This window comes from Pan paniscus, chromosome 1 (genome assembly GCF_029289425.2).
Source record: "Pan paniscus chromosome 1, NHGRI_mPanPan1-v2.0_pri, whole genome shotgun sequence".
In the NCBI taxonomy this organism is placed as follows: Eukaryota; Metazoa; Chordata; class Mammalia; order Primates; family Hominidae; genus Pan; species Pan paniscus.
Window position 1 is genome coordinate 202,718,453 of NC_073249.2, and position 16,756 is coordinate 202,735,208.

General features: G+C 49.4%; 1 long non-coding RNA gene across 1 annotated transcript; it reads right to left on the minus strand.

Annotated features, from left to right (window-relative positions):
- Nucleotides 1-439: 439 nt before the first annotated feature.
- On the minus strand, nt 440-13,544 carry LOC130541109 (uncharacterized). Its single transcript, XR_008955141.2, has 3 exons — nt 11,817-13,544; nt 9,600-9,736; nt 440-1,997 (listed from the first exon to the last, which is right to left on the minus strand). It is a non-coding gene; the product is annotated as an uncharacterized LOC130541109 (long non-coding RNA).
- Nucleotides 13,545-16,756: the final 3,212 nt, after the last annotated feature.

The window sequence follows — 16,756 nt, forward strand, 5'->3', positions numbered from 1 at the left end:
CACCACCTCCATCACCACCTCCATCACCCTCACCACCTCCATCACCACCTCCATCACCCTCACCACCTCCGTCACCATCTCCATCACCCTCACCACCTCCGTCACCACCTCCATCACCCTCACCACCTCCATCACCACTTCCATCACCCTCACCACCTCCATCACCACCTCCATCACCCTCACCACTTCCATCACCGCCTCTATCACCCTCATCACCTTCATCACCACCTCCATCACTACCTCTATCACCGTCACCACCCCCATCACCACTACCACCACCTTTACACAAGAGATGCAGTACAGCAGTGCTTAGGAACACAGATTTTAGAACAGCACTGTCTATGTAATTATAACTACATAATTCTAACTATAATTTTTAATTATATAATTTTAAATTTTCTTGTAGCCATATCAAAAAGTAAAGATAGGAGTGAAATTAGTGTTAACAATATATTTTATTTAACTCAATATATGGAAAATATGTCACCATGAAATCAATATAAAAATTTCAATGTGATATAGTACATTTTGTCACACCAACCATTCAAAACCTGGTGTCCATTACACACTCACAGCTTGTCTCGATTCACACCAGCCACATCTCTAGTGCTCAATGGTCACTCAGGGCTGGAGGCTGCCCTCCTGGGTAGCACAGTTCTGAAGCCAACTGCAGCCACCACATACTGGCTGTGTGTCTGTGGGCAAGTTGCTTAACCCCTCCGGACTCACTTTCTTCATCTGTAAATTGGGAATAAGAGCAGAGCTGTGAGGATGAGATGTATTAACATGTGCCCGTTGTTTGCTCCAGTGCCTGGCACACAGGCAGTGCTATCTAGTATTGGCTGTTATTCTTCCAGAAACCTGGAAGAAGTTCAGAGGTTTTGGCTTTGCATGTGGAACCACCCAGAGAGAGGGAGATTCATGAGCGTTGGTGTAGCCAGAGGTGGCTTCAGACTTCCTGGAGAAGTGATTTGGTCAGATCTTGCAGCTTGGACAGAGCTTGCACAAGAGAAGGAAAGCGGAGAGGGCTTTGTGGAGGAGAGGAGGGGAGTAGGGTCAGGAGGATGCCTGTCTGGTTAAGAAAGAGGGTGTAGGTTGAGGAGCAGAGGGAGAATTGGGCATGGCCAGACAAGGGGGATGAGGCAAGGACTGAGGGACCCTCGAAATCATGTCCTCCAGCATCCCCATCTGACACATGGGAACACCGAGGCCAGACAGGGAAAGTTACTTGCCCAGGGAGCCAGCCACACATGCTGCCCTTTGTTCACTGACCAAACACCCCATCCATCGGCGCTCTGCCTCTGAAGCTGGATCATGCTGAGCTGGGCAGGCATGTTTCTCTGCTTTGAAGAAGAAATTCTGTGGCTCCCGAGGCCCCATCCCAGGGTCTGGACACCCCTGGAGAATTGTAAGCCTTCCTTGAACTGAACGCAAATCCTTCTTTCTGTGGTTAATGGTGAATGTACCTCTTTGCAGGGTGGGCAAAGAAACTGGCCCCCAGGCTGCAAGGACCCCCTGGACCGTTTAGAGGCAACAGCTTATGCTGGGGATTCAGTCGCCGCCTTTCTCTGGTCAGTAATTAACCAGGCCTCATCTGGGCAGTGATAAGAATGCTGAGGCCGTTAGCTGGGAGTATGCTGTGTGTACATCTCCTCTGGGGATCACCCCCAACTGTTTGCTCCAGGAAGCGGGTAGCAAGTCTGCACAACTTGGCCCCCATCTCCAGGTGACTGACTGGCCTTGAGGTCGGTGCCACCCTGGACAGAGGACCCAAGCCACCCATGGACTGACCCATGGGCAATGGGCAGGCAGCTCACTCACAAATAGCCAAGGCCATTCCCACTGAGAAGGGTCTGGTCGAGGCCACCCAGGGGTCAGAGGAAGTTCCTGGCTGTGAGGCCCTCTGCAAAGGTCACCCATGAGGACTGTGGGCTGCTTTTGTTGTTTGAAATAAACTGTTCCCAATTTTCTATCCAGTGCGTGTCCTTTCCCGAGACCTTCCCACAATGGGCATAAGTCATTTTAAAGAGTGTTTTTGTCAAGGAAATAATAAAACAAATAATATTTGCTATAAACAACACAAGTAATTTTATTATTAAGTATTAATATTAATTTGCTTTTTTTTTTTAAGACAGGGTCTCACTCTGTTGCCCAGGCTGAGTGCAGTGATGCAATCACAGCTCACTGCAGCCTTGAACTCTAGGCTCAAGAGATCCTCCTGCCTCAGCCTCCCAAGTAGCTGGTACCACAGGTCTGTCCCACCACCCTCAGCTAATTTTTTTTTTTTTTTTGATACGGAGTATCACTCTGTCACCCAGGCTGGAGTACAGTGGCACAATCTCGGCTCACAGCAACCTCCACCTCCCAGGTTCAAGCAATTCTCCTGCCTCAGCCGCCCAAGTAGCTGGAACTACAGGTGCGCACCACCATGCCTGGCTAATTTTTTGTATTATTAGTAGAGACAGGGTTTCACCATATTGGCCAGGCTGGTTTCAAACTCCTGACCTCGTGATCCACCCGCCTTGGCTTCCCAAAGTGCTGAGATTACAGGCATGAGCCACCATGCCCGGCTGGCTAATTTTTTTTAAAATTTTTTTGTAGAGACAGGAGTCTCACTATGTTGCCCAGGCTGGTTTTGAACTCCTGGCCTCAAGCTATCCTCCCGCATCGCCCTCCCAAAATGCTGGAATTACAGGTGCGAACCATGGAGCCCAGCCTTAAAGAGCTCTCTTAACTCATGATGATAACTCAGCTCTGGCAGAGATCAAACCAGCAGCTCTGTATGTGTGACTGACAAGCACACAACAGATCCAAGGCCTCATTGGGCAGCCTGCACAGGATCAGAACATGGCCAAGTTCTAATTGGATAAACAGCCAGGGACATTGCTGTACTTTAATTGGATGACCTATACAGGAACACTTCATTGCTAAATTCGGATTGGCTAAATGTACTTCTGTCCAAGTTCATGAGGAACCTGTGCAAGGTGGCATGTTGCAGAAACCAATCTAACAGCAACTTGAAGCTGCTCATGGTCATATTTCTCGTGTTACCTTCCAGTTTCATTGCTCAATCTACAGTCCAACAGTGTCTAGAAAGAAGGATTTGGCAGATGAAAAGTCCCAAACCTATGCTCTCTTCCCTAAACAAAGGCTGAGCTGGGTGCAGTGGCTCATGCCTGTAATCCCAGCCCTTTGGGAGGCTGAGGGGGGCGGATCCTTTGAGGTCAAGAGTTCGAGACCAGCCTGGCCAACATGGTGAAACCCCATCTCTACTAAAAATACAAAAAAATTAGTTGGGCATGGTGGCGGGCACCTGTAATCCCAGCAACCCAGGAGGCTGAGGCGGGAGAATTGCTTGAACCCAGGAGACAGAAGTTGTGGTGAGCCGGGATTGCGCCACTGCACTACAGACTAGGCGACAGAGCGAGGCTCCGTCTCGAAAAAACAAAACAACAACAACAAAAGGCTGAAACAGCTCACAATTTTGTTGACAATTAAAGTCAACAGTCCTTATTGGTGAGAGCTCTCACTTGCAGGGCAATTAACATATGCCAGGTGCTGGGCTTCATGGGCAACACCTCATTTAATCCTCACAACAACCCAATGAGGTGAGCAACATGTTTCCCCACTTTACAGATAAAGAAACTGAGATTCAGAAAGGGCCAGAAGTTGTCCAAAGCAAAGCCATGTGCCTAGACAGAATCTGAGTTGGGATTCACACACATATCTGCCTGATCTTTACCCTGGGCTGTTTCTCAGTTTGCAAATGAAACCAAAATGTGCTGCTGGACAGAAACCAGCATTCCGCTTCCTCCCAGTGTGCAGGAAGGGTGTTTATGGTGGTCCGGTCCAGGCCTACACTCAGCACCAGTACATCCACAAAGTTGGCAAAATATTGAAACGCTTCCACACTGGTTCGTAAGCAGCTGCTCTCCTGAGTCCCCCAAGGGTCTCTCAGCCTTCTTGATTCTCCAGGGACACCATCCCCTACCCTGAAGGCTTCCAGACCTCCCCACGATCCAGTGACTGAAGGGCTAATGCCCAGTCCACTGGGGGATCCCAGTACATTCCCATCTCCAGTACATGGGTCGGTGCCTCTGCTATATGGGTCAATAAATATTTGAAATATCACTCGGGTAATGCAAGATCCATAGCTTGGCAGCTTATGGTAAATTACCTCACCCAAATGACCTAGATATTCTTCCCTTCTTCCAGAATAATACGCGTCTCACCATCTGTTTTGAGAATAGGCTGATATCTAGCACATTAAGTCTGACATAGAGTAAGTCTCCAGTCCATGGAAGTATGTTGTGTTATTATAATTATTGCTAAGGTGGGTCTGCACTTTCTAGCATTTCACAAAAGGTGCTCAACAGCATTCTAGACCCAAGAGATGCTCTACTATATTAAAATAAATAAATAAATAAATGTCTGGGTGCAGTGGCTCACGCCTGTAATCCCAGCACTTTGGGAGTCCAAGGTGGGAGGATCCCATGAGATCAGGAGTTCGAGACCAGCCTGACCAACATGGAGAAACCCCGTCTCTACTGAAAATACAAAATTAGCCGGGCGTGGTGTCGCATGCCTGTAATCCCAGCTACTCAGGAGGCTGAGGCAGGAGAGTTGCTTGACCTTGGGAGGCGGAGGTTGCAGTGAGCCGGGATCACGTCATTGCACTCCAGCCTGGACAACAAGAGCGAAACTCCGTATCCAAAAAAAATAAAAAAAATTCTGAGGTCAAGCAAATTTTGGAAACTGCAGATGCTCAGAGATTCACAATGTGCATTAAAGGATATAAAGGATCTGAGAAGGTCTGCATTAGATAAATTGGATTTGTATCATTTAATCCTTACATCGTCTGGTCCCAAATCCATCTGACTGCAGGACTCCCTCGTTCCGGTAGGACAGTTAGGTGGGTGGGTAAAAATTTACAGACATCCTCTACAATTTAATTTGGAAACATCTGTTTCTAGCCAAAACCAACACAGGATTCCCAAGTAATGATAGGGGCGTGTGTGCATGTGTGTGTGCGTGCTTGCGTGTGTGTGTGTGTGTGTGTGTATTTCATCTGCAAACTGAGACCATTTCCAAAAAGGGATCCAGCATTTTGAATCTGGGCTGGAAGAGGGCGTCTACGATGGGGAGGCTCACACCTGTGAGTTATCACTGGGCTTGGTCTCAGCCTCACCTCCCTCCCTCCCAGGGGATGCAAAGTGATGTCAGGCAGTGTGGGGTGGGGTCCACCTGAGAAGGCTTCCTGCAGGGAGGGAGTGTGGAGCCAGCTAAAGGGGAGGGGTGGGGTCCAGATGAGCAGAGAGGAGGGTGGAGGTGAAAATGCCACTCCCCTGGGACACATGGCACCTTCCAAATCACACAATGCCCCGTCCAAGCCAGCTGTTGGCTTTCTGCCCTGGCCTCTAGCTCTCCTTCCTTCCCCTCCTCCCCTCCCAGGTCTAGAACCATCTCCTGAGTCAGCTCTGGGCTTCCTGCTAGGAGCTCAGACCCTTCCTGCTCAGGGAAGGTAGGGCTACCTGAGGGACTGTACCTTGGGGGCGGGGACTGGAAACTCACCAACAGTGCACAGCCCAAAAGGAACAGAGAGTGCAAGGCCAAATCTGTTTGCTCAGCCCTGGGGTTAACCCTGAGACTCAACCCTCTCACCCACAACCACTTCTCTTATGGGGAAGGGGTAGGAACTGCCTGTGCCTGGGGCTGGGGAAGGGAGAGGGAGCCCAAGGGGTGGGAATCGAACTCAGGCTGGAGGTAGGACCGGCCTTTCTCTGGCCCCATGGGAGACCCAGAGCCAGCCTGGGAGTGAGAGGTGAGCCGGGAGTGGCAGGGGGGTGGGAGAGGCCACATGAGCCCAGGCGCCAGGCGGGTTCCTCCACCCCAGCCAAGAGGAGCGGTCTAGATCCCTCCCTCCCTCCCTCTCAGCTGACAGGGCAGGGCCAGGCAAGCATGCAGGGACCTGGAACCGAAACTCAGCAAAGAGTGTCATTCCAGGGACCCTCGCCCAGCAAGCCTCCAAGCACCCTGGCGCCTGCTCTGCCCCAAGGCCATGCCTCCCAGAAAGGGGGCTAGTGGGAACCGCAGAGCAATGGCAGAAAGAGAAGCCTTTGGGGTCAGACAGACAGACATGTTTCCTGAGCACCTGTCATGTTTCAGGCCCTGAGCTTGATTCTAGAAACACAGTGGGGACCAAAACCAGACATGGCGTCCTGCACCCTGTGTGGCCTTGGCCTGGTCACTCCACCTCTCTGAGCTTTAGCTGCCGCAACTATACCACAGGGCTCCTAACTCTCTGTTGCCTGGGTTGCTTTGAAGATTAACTGAGCTAAGCCTAGTATGTGACACCCTGCAAAGGGTAGGTGCTCAATAAGGGGTAGTTACCAACATGACAGGGGCTGTGTTGAATAAAGCTCCCTGCACAGAAGGCCGGCTTTGCCCAGGTTTGCCCTCTGCCTGTTTCTAGATCTTAATTCCAGTCCTCTCTGCATGACCTCGGCAGGACCTGCCCTACCCTTCTCTGGTCCTCACTTCCCTCTCCTCTGATATGGGGTCGCAGTCCCTATGTCAGCTGCTTCCCAGGATCAAGTGAAAGCCTTTGGACCCAATAAGGAGGGTTCCCCTAGGGCACAGAGGGACAGGCTTAGCAACGATTTTCAAACTACATGTCACAATCCATTATGAGTCTTGTAAGACATGTAGTGGCTGTCGCCAGAATTTTCTTTTAATTGATTAGAGGGCATCTTGCATAGTAAGGATATGTTTTTACTTTGGGAAATTTTTATTTCAGTTAAATATCGATACATATGTTTCCTAAGTCATAGGAACACATATATCAAAATGTTTTTCTTCCTGTGGGGAGAGCAATGCTGCAAAGCAACTGGTAATGGTTAAGAACACAAGCTCTGGGGTCAGAAAAGTTTAAGTTTGGGTCCTCACTCTGCCCCTATTAATGGAGTGACGCTGGGCAAGTTACTTTAGCTCTCTGTGCCTCAGTTTCCTCTTGTGTACAAAGGGGATAGAAATAACACCTACCGGCCAGGTGCAGTGGCTCCTGCCTGTAATCCCAGAGTTTTGGGAGGCCAAGGTGAGAGACTTGCTTGAGGCCAGGAGTTCAAGACCAACCTGGGCAAAATAGCAAGACCCTGTTTCTACAAAAATAAAAAAAAGTTAGCTGGGGCTGGGTGCAGTGGCTCACATCTGTAATCGCAGCACTTTGGGAGGCCAAGGCAGGCAGATCATTTGAGGTCAGGAGTTCAAGACTAGCCTGGCCAACATGGTGAAACCCCACCTCTACAAAAATACAAAAAGTAGCCAGGTGTGGTGGTGCCGGCCTGTAATCCCAGCTACTCGGGAGGCAGGAGAATCCCTTGAACTGGGAGGTGGAGGTTTCAGTGAGCAGAGATCATGCCACCACCCTCCAGCCTGGGTGACAGAGCAAGGTTCCATCTCAAAAAAAATCAGCTGAGCATGGTGGAGCATGCATGTATTTTGAGCTACTCAGGAGGCCGAGGTGGAAGGATTACTTGAGCCCAGGAGGCTGAGCCTGCAGTGAGCTGTGACTGCACCACTGTACTCTAGCCTGGGCAACAGAGCAAGACCCACTCTCTAAAAAAATAAAAAAGAAAGAAAGAATACGTACCTCGTTAGTACTCAGAACAGTGCTCGGCATGAGGCTTAGTGGGAGTCAGACTCAGAATGAGGAGGAAGGCAGGCCTCAGAGGGGGTGGCCTCTGTAAGTGGGAGTGGGGTCTGCTGCCCCCTCCCCAGTGCAGAAGACTGTTCTGGCCCAGCCCCAGCACCCCTTACTTTACAGATGAGAAGCCCAAGGCCCCGAACCAGAGAGCGACTTGTCAGTCACTGAGAAGCTGGAGCCTTCCGCCTCCCAGGCCAGGGATTCCCACCTCTTACTGCCTCTTGGTCTCGACAGAGTACTTGACCCTTCGATGTTCTCTCTGTAAAATGGGGGCAGTAAATAGTTGACCTCTTAGGGTTGACTAAATGACATCCTTGATGTACAAACAAAGTGCTTGGCACAGGGCAGGCCCACAGTAAGTCTAATGAAATGTTAGCAGTTTTTACTCACAATATATTGTTCAACAAAAAAGGCAGGTTATAAAACAATATGTACAGTATGAGCTCATTTTGTATAAGTGAAAAAAAAAAAAAAAAAGGCATGTGGTCTGCGAGCACCTCCCAAGCAGCTCACAGTGATCATTTCTAGGTGCATGAGTGGGTGGGGGGCGGGGGGCGCGTTACAGGTACGTCTTTGGTTTTTGTTTGTTGTAGCTAAAGTTTCTAGTTCTGATTATTCTACAGCTAATGTGTATTGTTTTTATGTAAAGGAAAAAGAGAGGTATTTTTAATCACCATAAATAAGAACGACTATCCACCTCAGCTGACTCATGCAATGTCCCCAGGCCAACACGTGGGCTGAACCCAGGCCGCCTTCCACCGAAAACCACCAGGTGTGCCATTGTGGTTTGGGGCACGGGCACACCAAGCAGCGGCCTGCTTTGCATTTTCTTTTTCTTGTTTGTTCACAGTGACAGCTGATGACCCACTGGTGGCATTCCGTGTAACAAACACATGCCAAAGATTGCAGATTTCGTAGGCAGGAGGGAGGGAAGGAGGGAGGGAGGGAGGGAGGCAAAGGCACGCTGGAGTTTATCAAGCAATAAGTCCTGGCATCTTCCTTATGCAAAACCCAGGCTGGGAGTGGACAGTGATAAGGGCCAGGGACAGATATTCTGTAGGCTGTGGATGCCACGCCAAGAGGAAGAATGAAGGGAGGGGTACATGGAAGGAGATGGTGGCTGAGGCAGGAGGGCACGGGGAAGAAAGGGAGGTGGTTCAGACGCTGCTCCCCCACCTGCTGGGCCCTTTCCAGAGCCTTCCCAGAAGTTCACCTGATGCTAAGCAGCAGGGGTGTGTGGGCAGCAGGGGTGTGTGGGCAGCAGAGGTGTGTGGGCAGCAGAGGTGTGTGGGCAGCAGAGGTGTGTGGGCAGCAGGGGTGTGTGGGCAGCAGGGGTGTGTGGGCAGCAGGGGTGTGTGGGAGGTGGGGATGTATGCCCTGGCGGGGAATGGGAGAATCAGGAAAGAGATTCTATTTGGCCAAGAGAGGGATATTGAGGCTATAGAGGGCTGGAGAATCATGTTCAACGGTGATTGTGGGGAAAGATGGATCCAAGATGGACCCTTTTAAAAAGACATGTGCTTTAGGGAGCCTGTGGTTTCATGGGTCTCCACAAGCATCCAGAAATCTGTCCTCTGACAGCACCCTGGCTGCCCATCCCCTATCACAGGGTAGGTAGAACTGTCTATCTGTTATGATCCACAGCAGCCATCCCCCAGCCGAGCCCCATCTCAGCCTCCTGAGGCTCAGCCCCCATCTCCCCCTCTCGAGGCCCAGCCCGTGTCTCAGCTTCCCGAGGCTCAGCACAGTCTCAGCCTCCCGAGGCTCAGCACGGTCTCCCTCCATCTTAGTCAAGCCCTGTGCTCAGCACAGGGCCGAAAGACAGAAGATGCCCACTGAGCCCCCAGTGAACACCTGAGTCTGAAGATGAGTGTGGTCTGAGTGGCGAGTGACTCACCTGTGCCTGAGGCTTAGGAGACCCACCTCCCAGGTTCCCCTTTAGCTCGCTGTGATCTGAGCTTGGGAGCATCGTGGAACAGGTCCCTGCCTTTTGTTCCATCTGCACAGCAGGGTTAGTCCTGCCCGGCTCCATCTCTGAAGAGGAGGAATCAAAAAAAGGGATTTTACAGAGTTGAGTGGGAAGAGAGAGGGCGCAGGAAACCTATTCCAAGCTGGCATGTCCTGCACGTGCCTGCTGGCTTTGGGGAAGTTGGCGGCCGCTAGGGGGCTGGACAAGAAGGAAAGGTTGGCCAGGGCCTGGGTTGCCAGATTCAGCGGCTTGGCTGGAGGCTATAAGCAGGAGGAGGCCAGGAACTGGATCTGAGAAGAGAGGACCAGTCCCAGGAAGAAAGCTGAGACACTGCTGTCTGGGAGGAGCCAAGAACTTGGTTTATTGTACCAGGAAGAAAAGTCTAGGCCTCTGCCAGGGCAATCATCAGAGAACACTGCTCCAGGGAAAACTGCCTCCCACTTCCTGGACCTCTGTGGGCAATAGAGAAGTACATGTTAGCAGTGCCCCCTGCTGGACAGTTCCAACATTACACTACTTGTCCAATGTCAGAAACAGAATGTAAGACGGATGTATCTGGAATGTTCAAGCTGGAGTAACACCATCCAACAACTATTACTGCTGCTGCTGCCACTTTTATTGATGGCTGACTGTGTCCCAGGCACTATGCTAAATAATTTTATTGGATGATCTCATTCAATGTTCACAACAGCCCTATGAAATAGGAACTATTACTAATCCAATTTTTCAGATGAAGAAACTGAGAAACAGTTTTTTTCTGAGGTTTCAAGTTAGCTGGTAGCAAGATTAGCTGTGCAGCCCAGGCCTCTCTAGCCCAAAAGCCCATGGCTTTTTGTTGTTGTTGTTGTTGTTTTTTGAGACGGAGTCTCACTCTGTCGCCCAGGCTGGAGTGCAGTGGCGCGATCTCGGCTCACTGCAAGCTCCACCTCCCGGGTTCACGCCATTCTCCTGCCTCAGCCTCCCAAGTAGCTGGGACTACAGGCACCCGCCACCATGCCCGGCTAATTTTTTGTATTTTTAGTAGAGACAGGGTTTCACCATGTTAGCCAGGATGGTCTTAATCTTCTGACCTTGTGATCCGCCCGCCTCGGCCTCCCAAAATGCTGGGATTACAGGCGTGAGCCACGGCGCCCGGCCCAAGCCCATGGTTTTAACCGCATTCTTGGGTCTCTCAACCAGTTCAGGATGATGGAGAGTTTTCATTTTTGTATCATCTCCACTTGGTTGGTAGAGTCTGCCTAGAGCTCTGGGTTGAGAGGATTCCTGAGTGCTGTGATGAATTTGTGATATCTGCCAGCGGCACTGGAAGGGATGTGGCCGCATGTGTGTGAGTTATGTTTTCATCTCTGATCTAGTCCAATCTATTGTATACTGTGATCCTTATAGGACCCTGAGAAAAGGAATCAAGGCTAAGTCTTTTTTTTTTGAGACTGGGTCTTCCCCTGTTGCCAGGGTGGACTGCAGTGGTGTGATCACAGCTCACTGCAGCCTCAACCTCCCAGGCACAAGTGATCCTCCTACCTCAACCTCCCAAGTAGCTGGGACCACAGATGTGTGCCTCCACACCTCACTAACTTGTTTTGTTTTTTGTAGAGATGGGGTCTCCCTATGTTGCCCAGGCTGGTCTCAAACTCCTGGGTGATCCTCCCACCTCAGTCTCCTAAAGTGTTAGGATTACAGGCGTGAGCCACCGAGCCCAGCCTAAGGCTCAGTTTTCTGACCTCTGTCTTTACTCAGTCACTCGGTGACCTAAAAAGCATCTCAAATGTAGCATGTCTAAATATGGAACTCTTGATTTGCACCTCCAAACCATCCCTCCACCATCTTCCCCACTAAGTAAAAGGCATCGCTAGTCTTTCTTGGCTCAAGACAAAAAGCCTTAGTATCACCCTTGACCCCCTTTTTCTCTCACCCCTGACATCAAATCTTTCAATACATCTCACTGGTTCTCCCCTTGAAATATATCCAGAATCCAGCCATGTCTCACCACCTTCACAGCTGCCACCACCATTGTCTTCCCTGGACTAATGTAGTAACCAATCTTGCTCCACGTGTCCTTACCCCCTGTATTAGTCTGTTTTCATGCTGCTAATAAAGACCAGAGACTGGGTAATTTACAAAGAAAAAGAAGTTTAGTAGACTCACAGTTCCAAGTGGCTGGGGAGACCTCACAATCATGGCAGAAGGCAAAAGGCACGTCTTACGTAGCAGCAGACAAGAGGGAATGAATGAGAGCTAAGCAAAAGGGGAAACCCCTTATAAAATCATCAGATCTTATAAGACTTATTCACTACCATGAGAACCGTATGGGGGAAACTGCTCCCATGATTCAACTGTCTCCCACCAGGTCCCTCCCACAACACATGGGAATTATGGGAGCTACAATTCAAGATGAGATTTGGGTGGCGACACAGCCAAACATATCACCCCCTACACCTTAGTCTCAACTCAGCAGACATCCTTAGGACTTCTCGGTTTTTCTTTCTTTCTTTTTTTTTTTAATTATACTTTAAGTTTTAGGGTACATGTGCACAACGTGCAGGTTAGTTACATATGTATACATGTGCCATGTTGGTGTGCTGCACCCATTAACTCGTCATTTAACGTTAGGTATATCTCCTAATGCTATCCCTCCCCCCTCCCACTTCTCGGTTTTTCAAAGCACTTTGGCATAAGTTACACACACACACACACGCACACACACACACACACACACACAGAGTAAAGCGAGGCAGGAAATTGTCACTCCCATTTGACACATCAGAAAAACTGAGGCTTGGAAAGGTGATGCAAAGACATCAAAGACACAACGGGGAAGTTGCCCCAGCTCTTACTGTGACGCCATACACTGCCATTTCCCTTCTGGACATGACCCTCTGTCTCCCACAGCCTCCTATGGGTACATCCGAGAGTCTCCCAAGAGGCTGCAGAACGTCAGGTAAGGAGAATGTCAAGGAAGCCAGGAGAGTTGGTCTTCTCTCTGCCTTGGAGGGCCCCAGTCTAAGAAAAAAAACGTTATCTCTTGGTCTAATCCGCGGTCTCACAGTCTGGACCACTTTCCTTTGGTATGTGGTGCCCCCTGGTGCTCACTCTTAGGAAATGCAGCTGGTTATCTAAGCTTTAGGGGAGAGGGGTGAGCTTTCATGGTGGAGGTGATGCCTGGGGGCTCTTCTGACCACCCTCTCAGAGGAGCTCCCTCCCAGCACAACTGTTCCATGTCTTAGAGACCAGAGTGTGCGTCCAGGTTGATGAGGGCCACACTGCTCCTTTAAAAATTCACCAATCCACGACTTCTAGTGGGAACCCAAATTGGTACAGCCTTTTTGAAAACAGTCATTTAAAATAATAATAATAAAATAAAATAGCTGGACATGGTGGCCCATGCCACAATCCCAGCATTTTGGAATGCTGAGGTGGATGGATCACTTGAGCTCAGGAGTTTGAGACCAGCCTGGGAAACATGGTGAAACCCTATCTCTACAAAAAATACAAAAAATTGGCCAGTCGTGGTACACGCCTGTGGTCCCAGCTACTCAGGAGGCTGAGGAGGGAGGGTTTCTTGAGCCTCGGAGGTCAAGACTGCGGTAAGCCAAGATTGTGTCACTGCACTGCAGCCCAGATGACAGAGTGAGATCACGTCTAAAAAAAAAAAAAATTAACTTGGGAGGCCAAGGTGAGAGGATCGCTTGACACCTGGAGTTTGAGACTAGTCTGGACAACATCACAAGACTCCATCTCTTAAAAAATTAAAATACTTAGCCGGGTGTGAAGGTGCATGCCTGCAGTCCCAGCTACTTGGGAGGCTGAGGCAGGAGGATCGCCTGAGCCCAGTTCAAGGCTTCAGGCAGCCATGATTGTTCTGCTGCACTCCAGCCTGGGTGACAGAGCGAGAACCCATCTCTAAAACAAATTTTCTTAGTTAAAACTTTAAAAAATATTTTAAATGACATACTCATGATATAATGTGAGCTACTAAACATATATATATAAAATACTGTATATGTACTAAACTCACAAATGGTAGCAATGAGTCTCTCTGCAGAGTGAGATTATATTTTATTTTTATTCTTTATAATTTTCTATACTTTCCCAATTTTCGGCATTCAGCATGTTTCACTTTTCTAAAGTATAGTTTTGTGAAGGAAAAATTAATAATAAATCCCTTTCCATCTGGTTTCCTGTCCCTGTCATCTGCTGTATGCTGGTCAGAACATCTCTGGAGCACTATTCAGTGAGCAACAGGAGAGTTAAAGATTTGTCCACCAGTGAGAACACGTGTGCATTGCAGTGGAGGAGCTTCTGAACACCTTGCTTTACTCAGGGATTCCAGAGTCCCAGCAGGGGGTGGAGGAAGAAGAACAGACTCCTAGAGAGGAAGAAACTTTGACCTCAAAAATGAAGAAACAGAGGACCAAAAGGAAGCTCATGACCAAGATTCTTAGGCAGATGGAGACAGGGCTGGGTCTAGTGTTGGTCACACAGCAGATAGTCAGGTTGCCTGACCCGAATTCCTGAGTTCTTCCCCCACACCAGCAACCTGGAACTTCTAGAAAACGCCCATGAACATGCAAATGAACACAGCAGTGAGAAACCTCTCTTCGCAAAACATTATAAGCTGGCTGAGATCTACGAATTGACTAGGATGTTAGGAAAAGGATAGTCTCATATATCCTACCGGTAGGAAGTTGGTTCAGCCACCATGGAGAGCGACTTGCAGTATCTGTAGTATCTGTTAAATTTTAAAATGCACACACCCCGCCAGGAGCAGTGGTTCAGGCCTGTAATCCCAGCACTTTGGGAGGCCAAGGCAGGCAGATCACCTGAGGTCAGGAGTTTGAGACCAGCCTGGCCAACATGGTGAAACCCCGTCTCTACTAAAAATATAAAAATTAGCTGGGTGTGGTGGCACACATGCCTGTAGTTCCAGCTACTCGGGAGGCTGAGGCAGCAGAATCACTTGAATCCAGGAGGCGGAGGTTGCAGTGAGCCGAAATTGCACCACTGCACTCCAGCCTGGGCAACAGAGCAAGACTCTGTCTCAAAATAAATAAATAAAATAATAAAATAAAATGCACACACCCTATGGCCCAGCAGACTCATGTTTCCTTATTATCTCCCTCAGAAAAACAAACACTCAAGTGCACATGGGGCCAATTACAAAAGTAATCATTGGAGTGTTTTATTGCGAAAAGCTGGAAATAGTCTAAATATCCACACATCCATTGAGAAACAGTTTATAAAATAAGGCACACATGAACCACGGAATGTACCTTGAGCAGTGAAGCAGGCGGTCTCCATGTACTCTTATGGGAAGTTCTCCAGGAAGTTCTGTTGAGTAAAATATCGGAAGCAGGAGGCATAATAACTGAGTATGACACAATTCATATAAAAACCACCCACAGGGCCGGGGCGAGGTGGCTTATGCCTGTAATCCCAACACTTTGGGAGGCCAAGGCAGGTGGATCACAAGGTCAGGAGCTTGAGACCAGCCTGGCCAAGACAGTGAAACCGCGTCTCTACTAAAAATGCAAAAATTAGCTAGGTGTGGTGGTGGGCATCCCAGCTACTCAGGAGGCTGAGGCAGGAGAATCGCTTGAACCTGGGAGGTGGAGGTTGCAGTGAGCTGAGATCGTGGCACTGCACTCCAGCCTGGGTGACAGGGTGAGACTCAGTATCAAAAACAAAAACAAAAACAAAACACACACAGGGATGTACAGTATCATGTATTTTCTATGGGCCTATAGAAAAAGATTTGAAAATATTGCTCCCAAACTGATAATAATAATGATTACTTTTGAGAGGGAGGGGAGAAAGGATAGGGGAATGATGAATCAGTGCTATTTTAATGTGTTGAAAGGAAAATGAATTCATCGATTGCCTGTGTAATTTAAAATTTATTATTAGAAAGACAGAGAGAAGAAGAAAAATAAACTTTTTTTTTTTTTTTTTTTTTTGAGGCTGAGTCTCACACTCTGGCCCAGGCTAGAGAGCAGTGGCGCAATCCTGGCTCACTGCAGCCTCGACCTCCCTGGCTCAACAAATCCTCCCACCTCAGCCTCCCAAGTAGCTGGGACAACAGCTGCACGCCACCACACCTGGCTAATTTATTATTTTTGTTGTAGAGACGGGGGTCTCACCGTGTTGTGCAGGCTGGCTTCGAATTCACCGGCTTAAGCGATCCTCCTGCCTTGGCTTCCCAAAATACTGGGATTACAGGCGTGAGCCAGAAAGAATTTTCTAAAGGGAGGAGAATCACAGGAGGATGTAGCACACAGTAGTAGGCCCACAAGGTCCAACGGGTAGGACCGGAGTCCCCACCGGGCGTAGAAGAGTCCCGTTTGTGAGCTAGGGCTGGGCTCCCAGCCACCGAGCTGCCAGGCAGCAGGTTCGCGCACGCTTTCCCAGAAAAGTCTGGGCGCGCACCGTGCCTGCCCCTGCAAGCTCGGCGGCCAGTGCGCCTGGGAACCGCTGTCAAGCGCCAGCGGCCTTCCCAGGCCTGGAAGGAGCAGATAAAGGCGGGGATGGAAAGAGCCTGGCTGTTCTTACAGGAAAGGGAGAGGGGGTTCTTGGATAAGAATGGCCCTCGCCTCCTCTCCCGCTTCTTCTGCGCCTTTGCTCCCTCGGATCCTTTGAGCAGGGCCACACTTGGAGTCCTCCACACCAGGGCCTGGAGGGAATGTCCCACCCCCACCACGCCTCACTGCCCGCTGAGACAGAAAAGGCTGGCCCGAGATGAAGGGCTGAGCCAAGATCTGAAATCACAGGCTCTTTCCCAGGCTGCCACATGGCCTTGGGTTCAAATCCCAGTTCTACCACCCTCAAAACTTTGCACCCCTAGAGACCACCCCGCAACTGAGATATAATTCACATACTATAAAATCCACCATTAAAAATGCACACTTTTTAATATATTCACAAAGTCATGCAACCATTTCTACTCTCTAATCTGAGAACGTTTTCATCACCTGGAAAATAAACTCTACCCACTAGTAACCATTCCCCATACCCCTCCCTTTCCCCAGCCCCTGGCAACCACTGATATACAATTGACCACGAACATGGGTTTGAACTGTGAGGGTCCACTT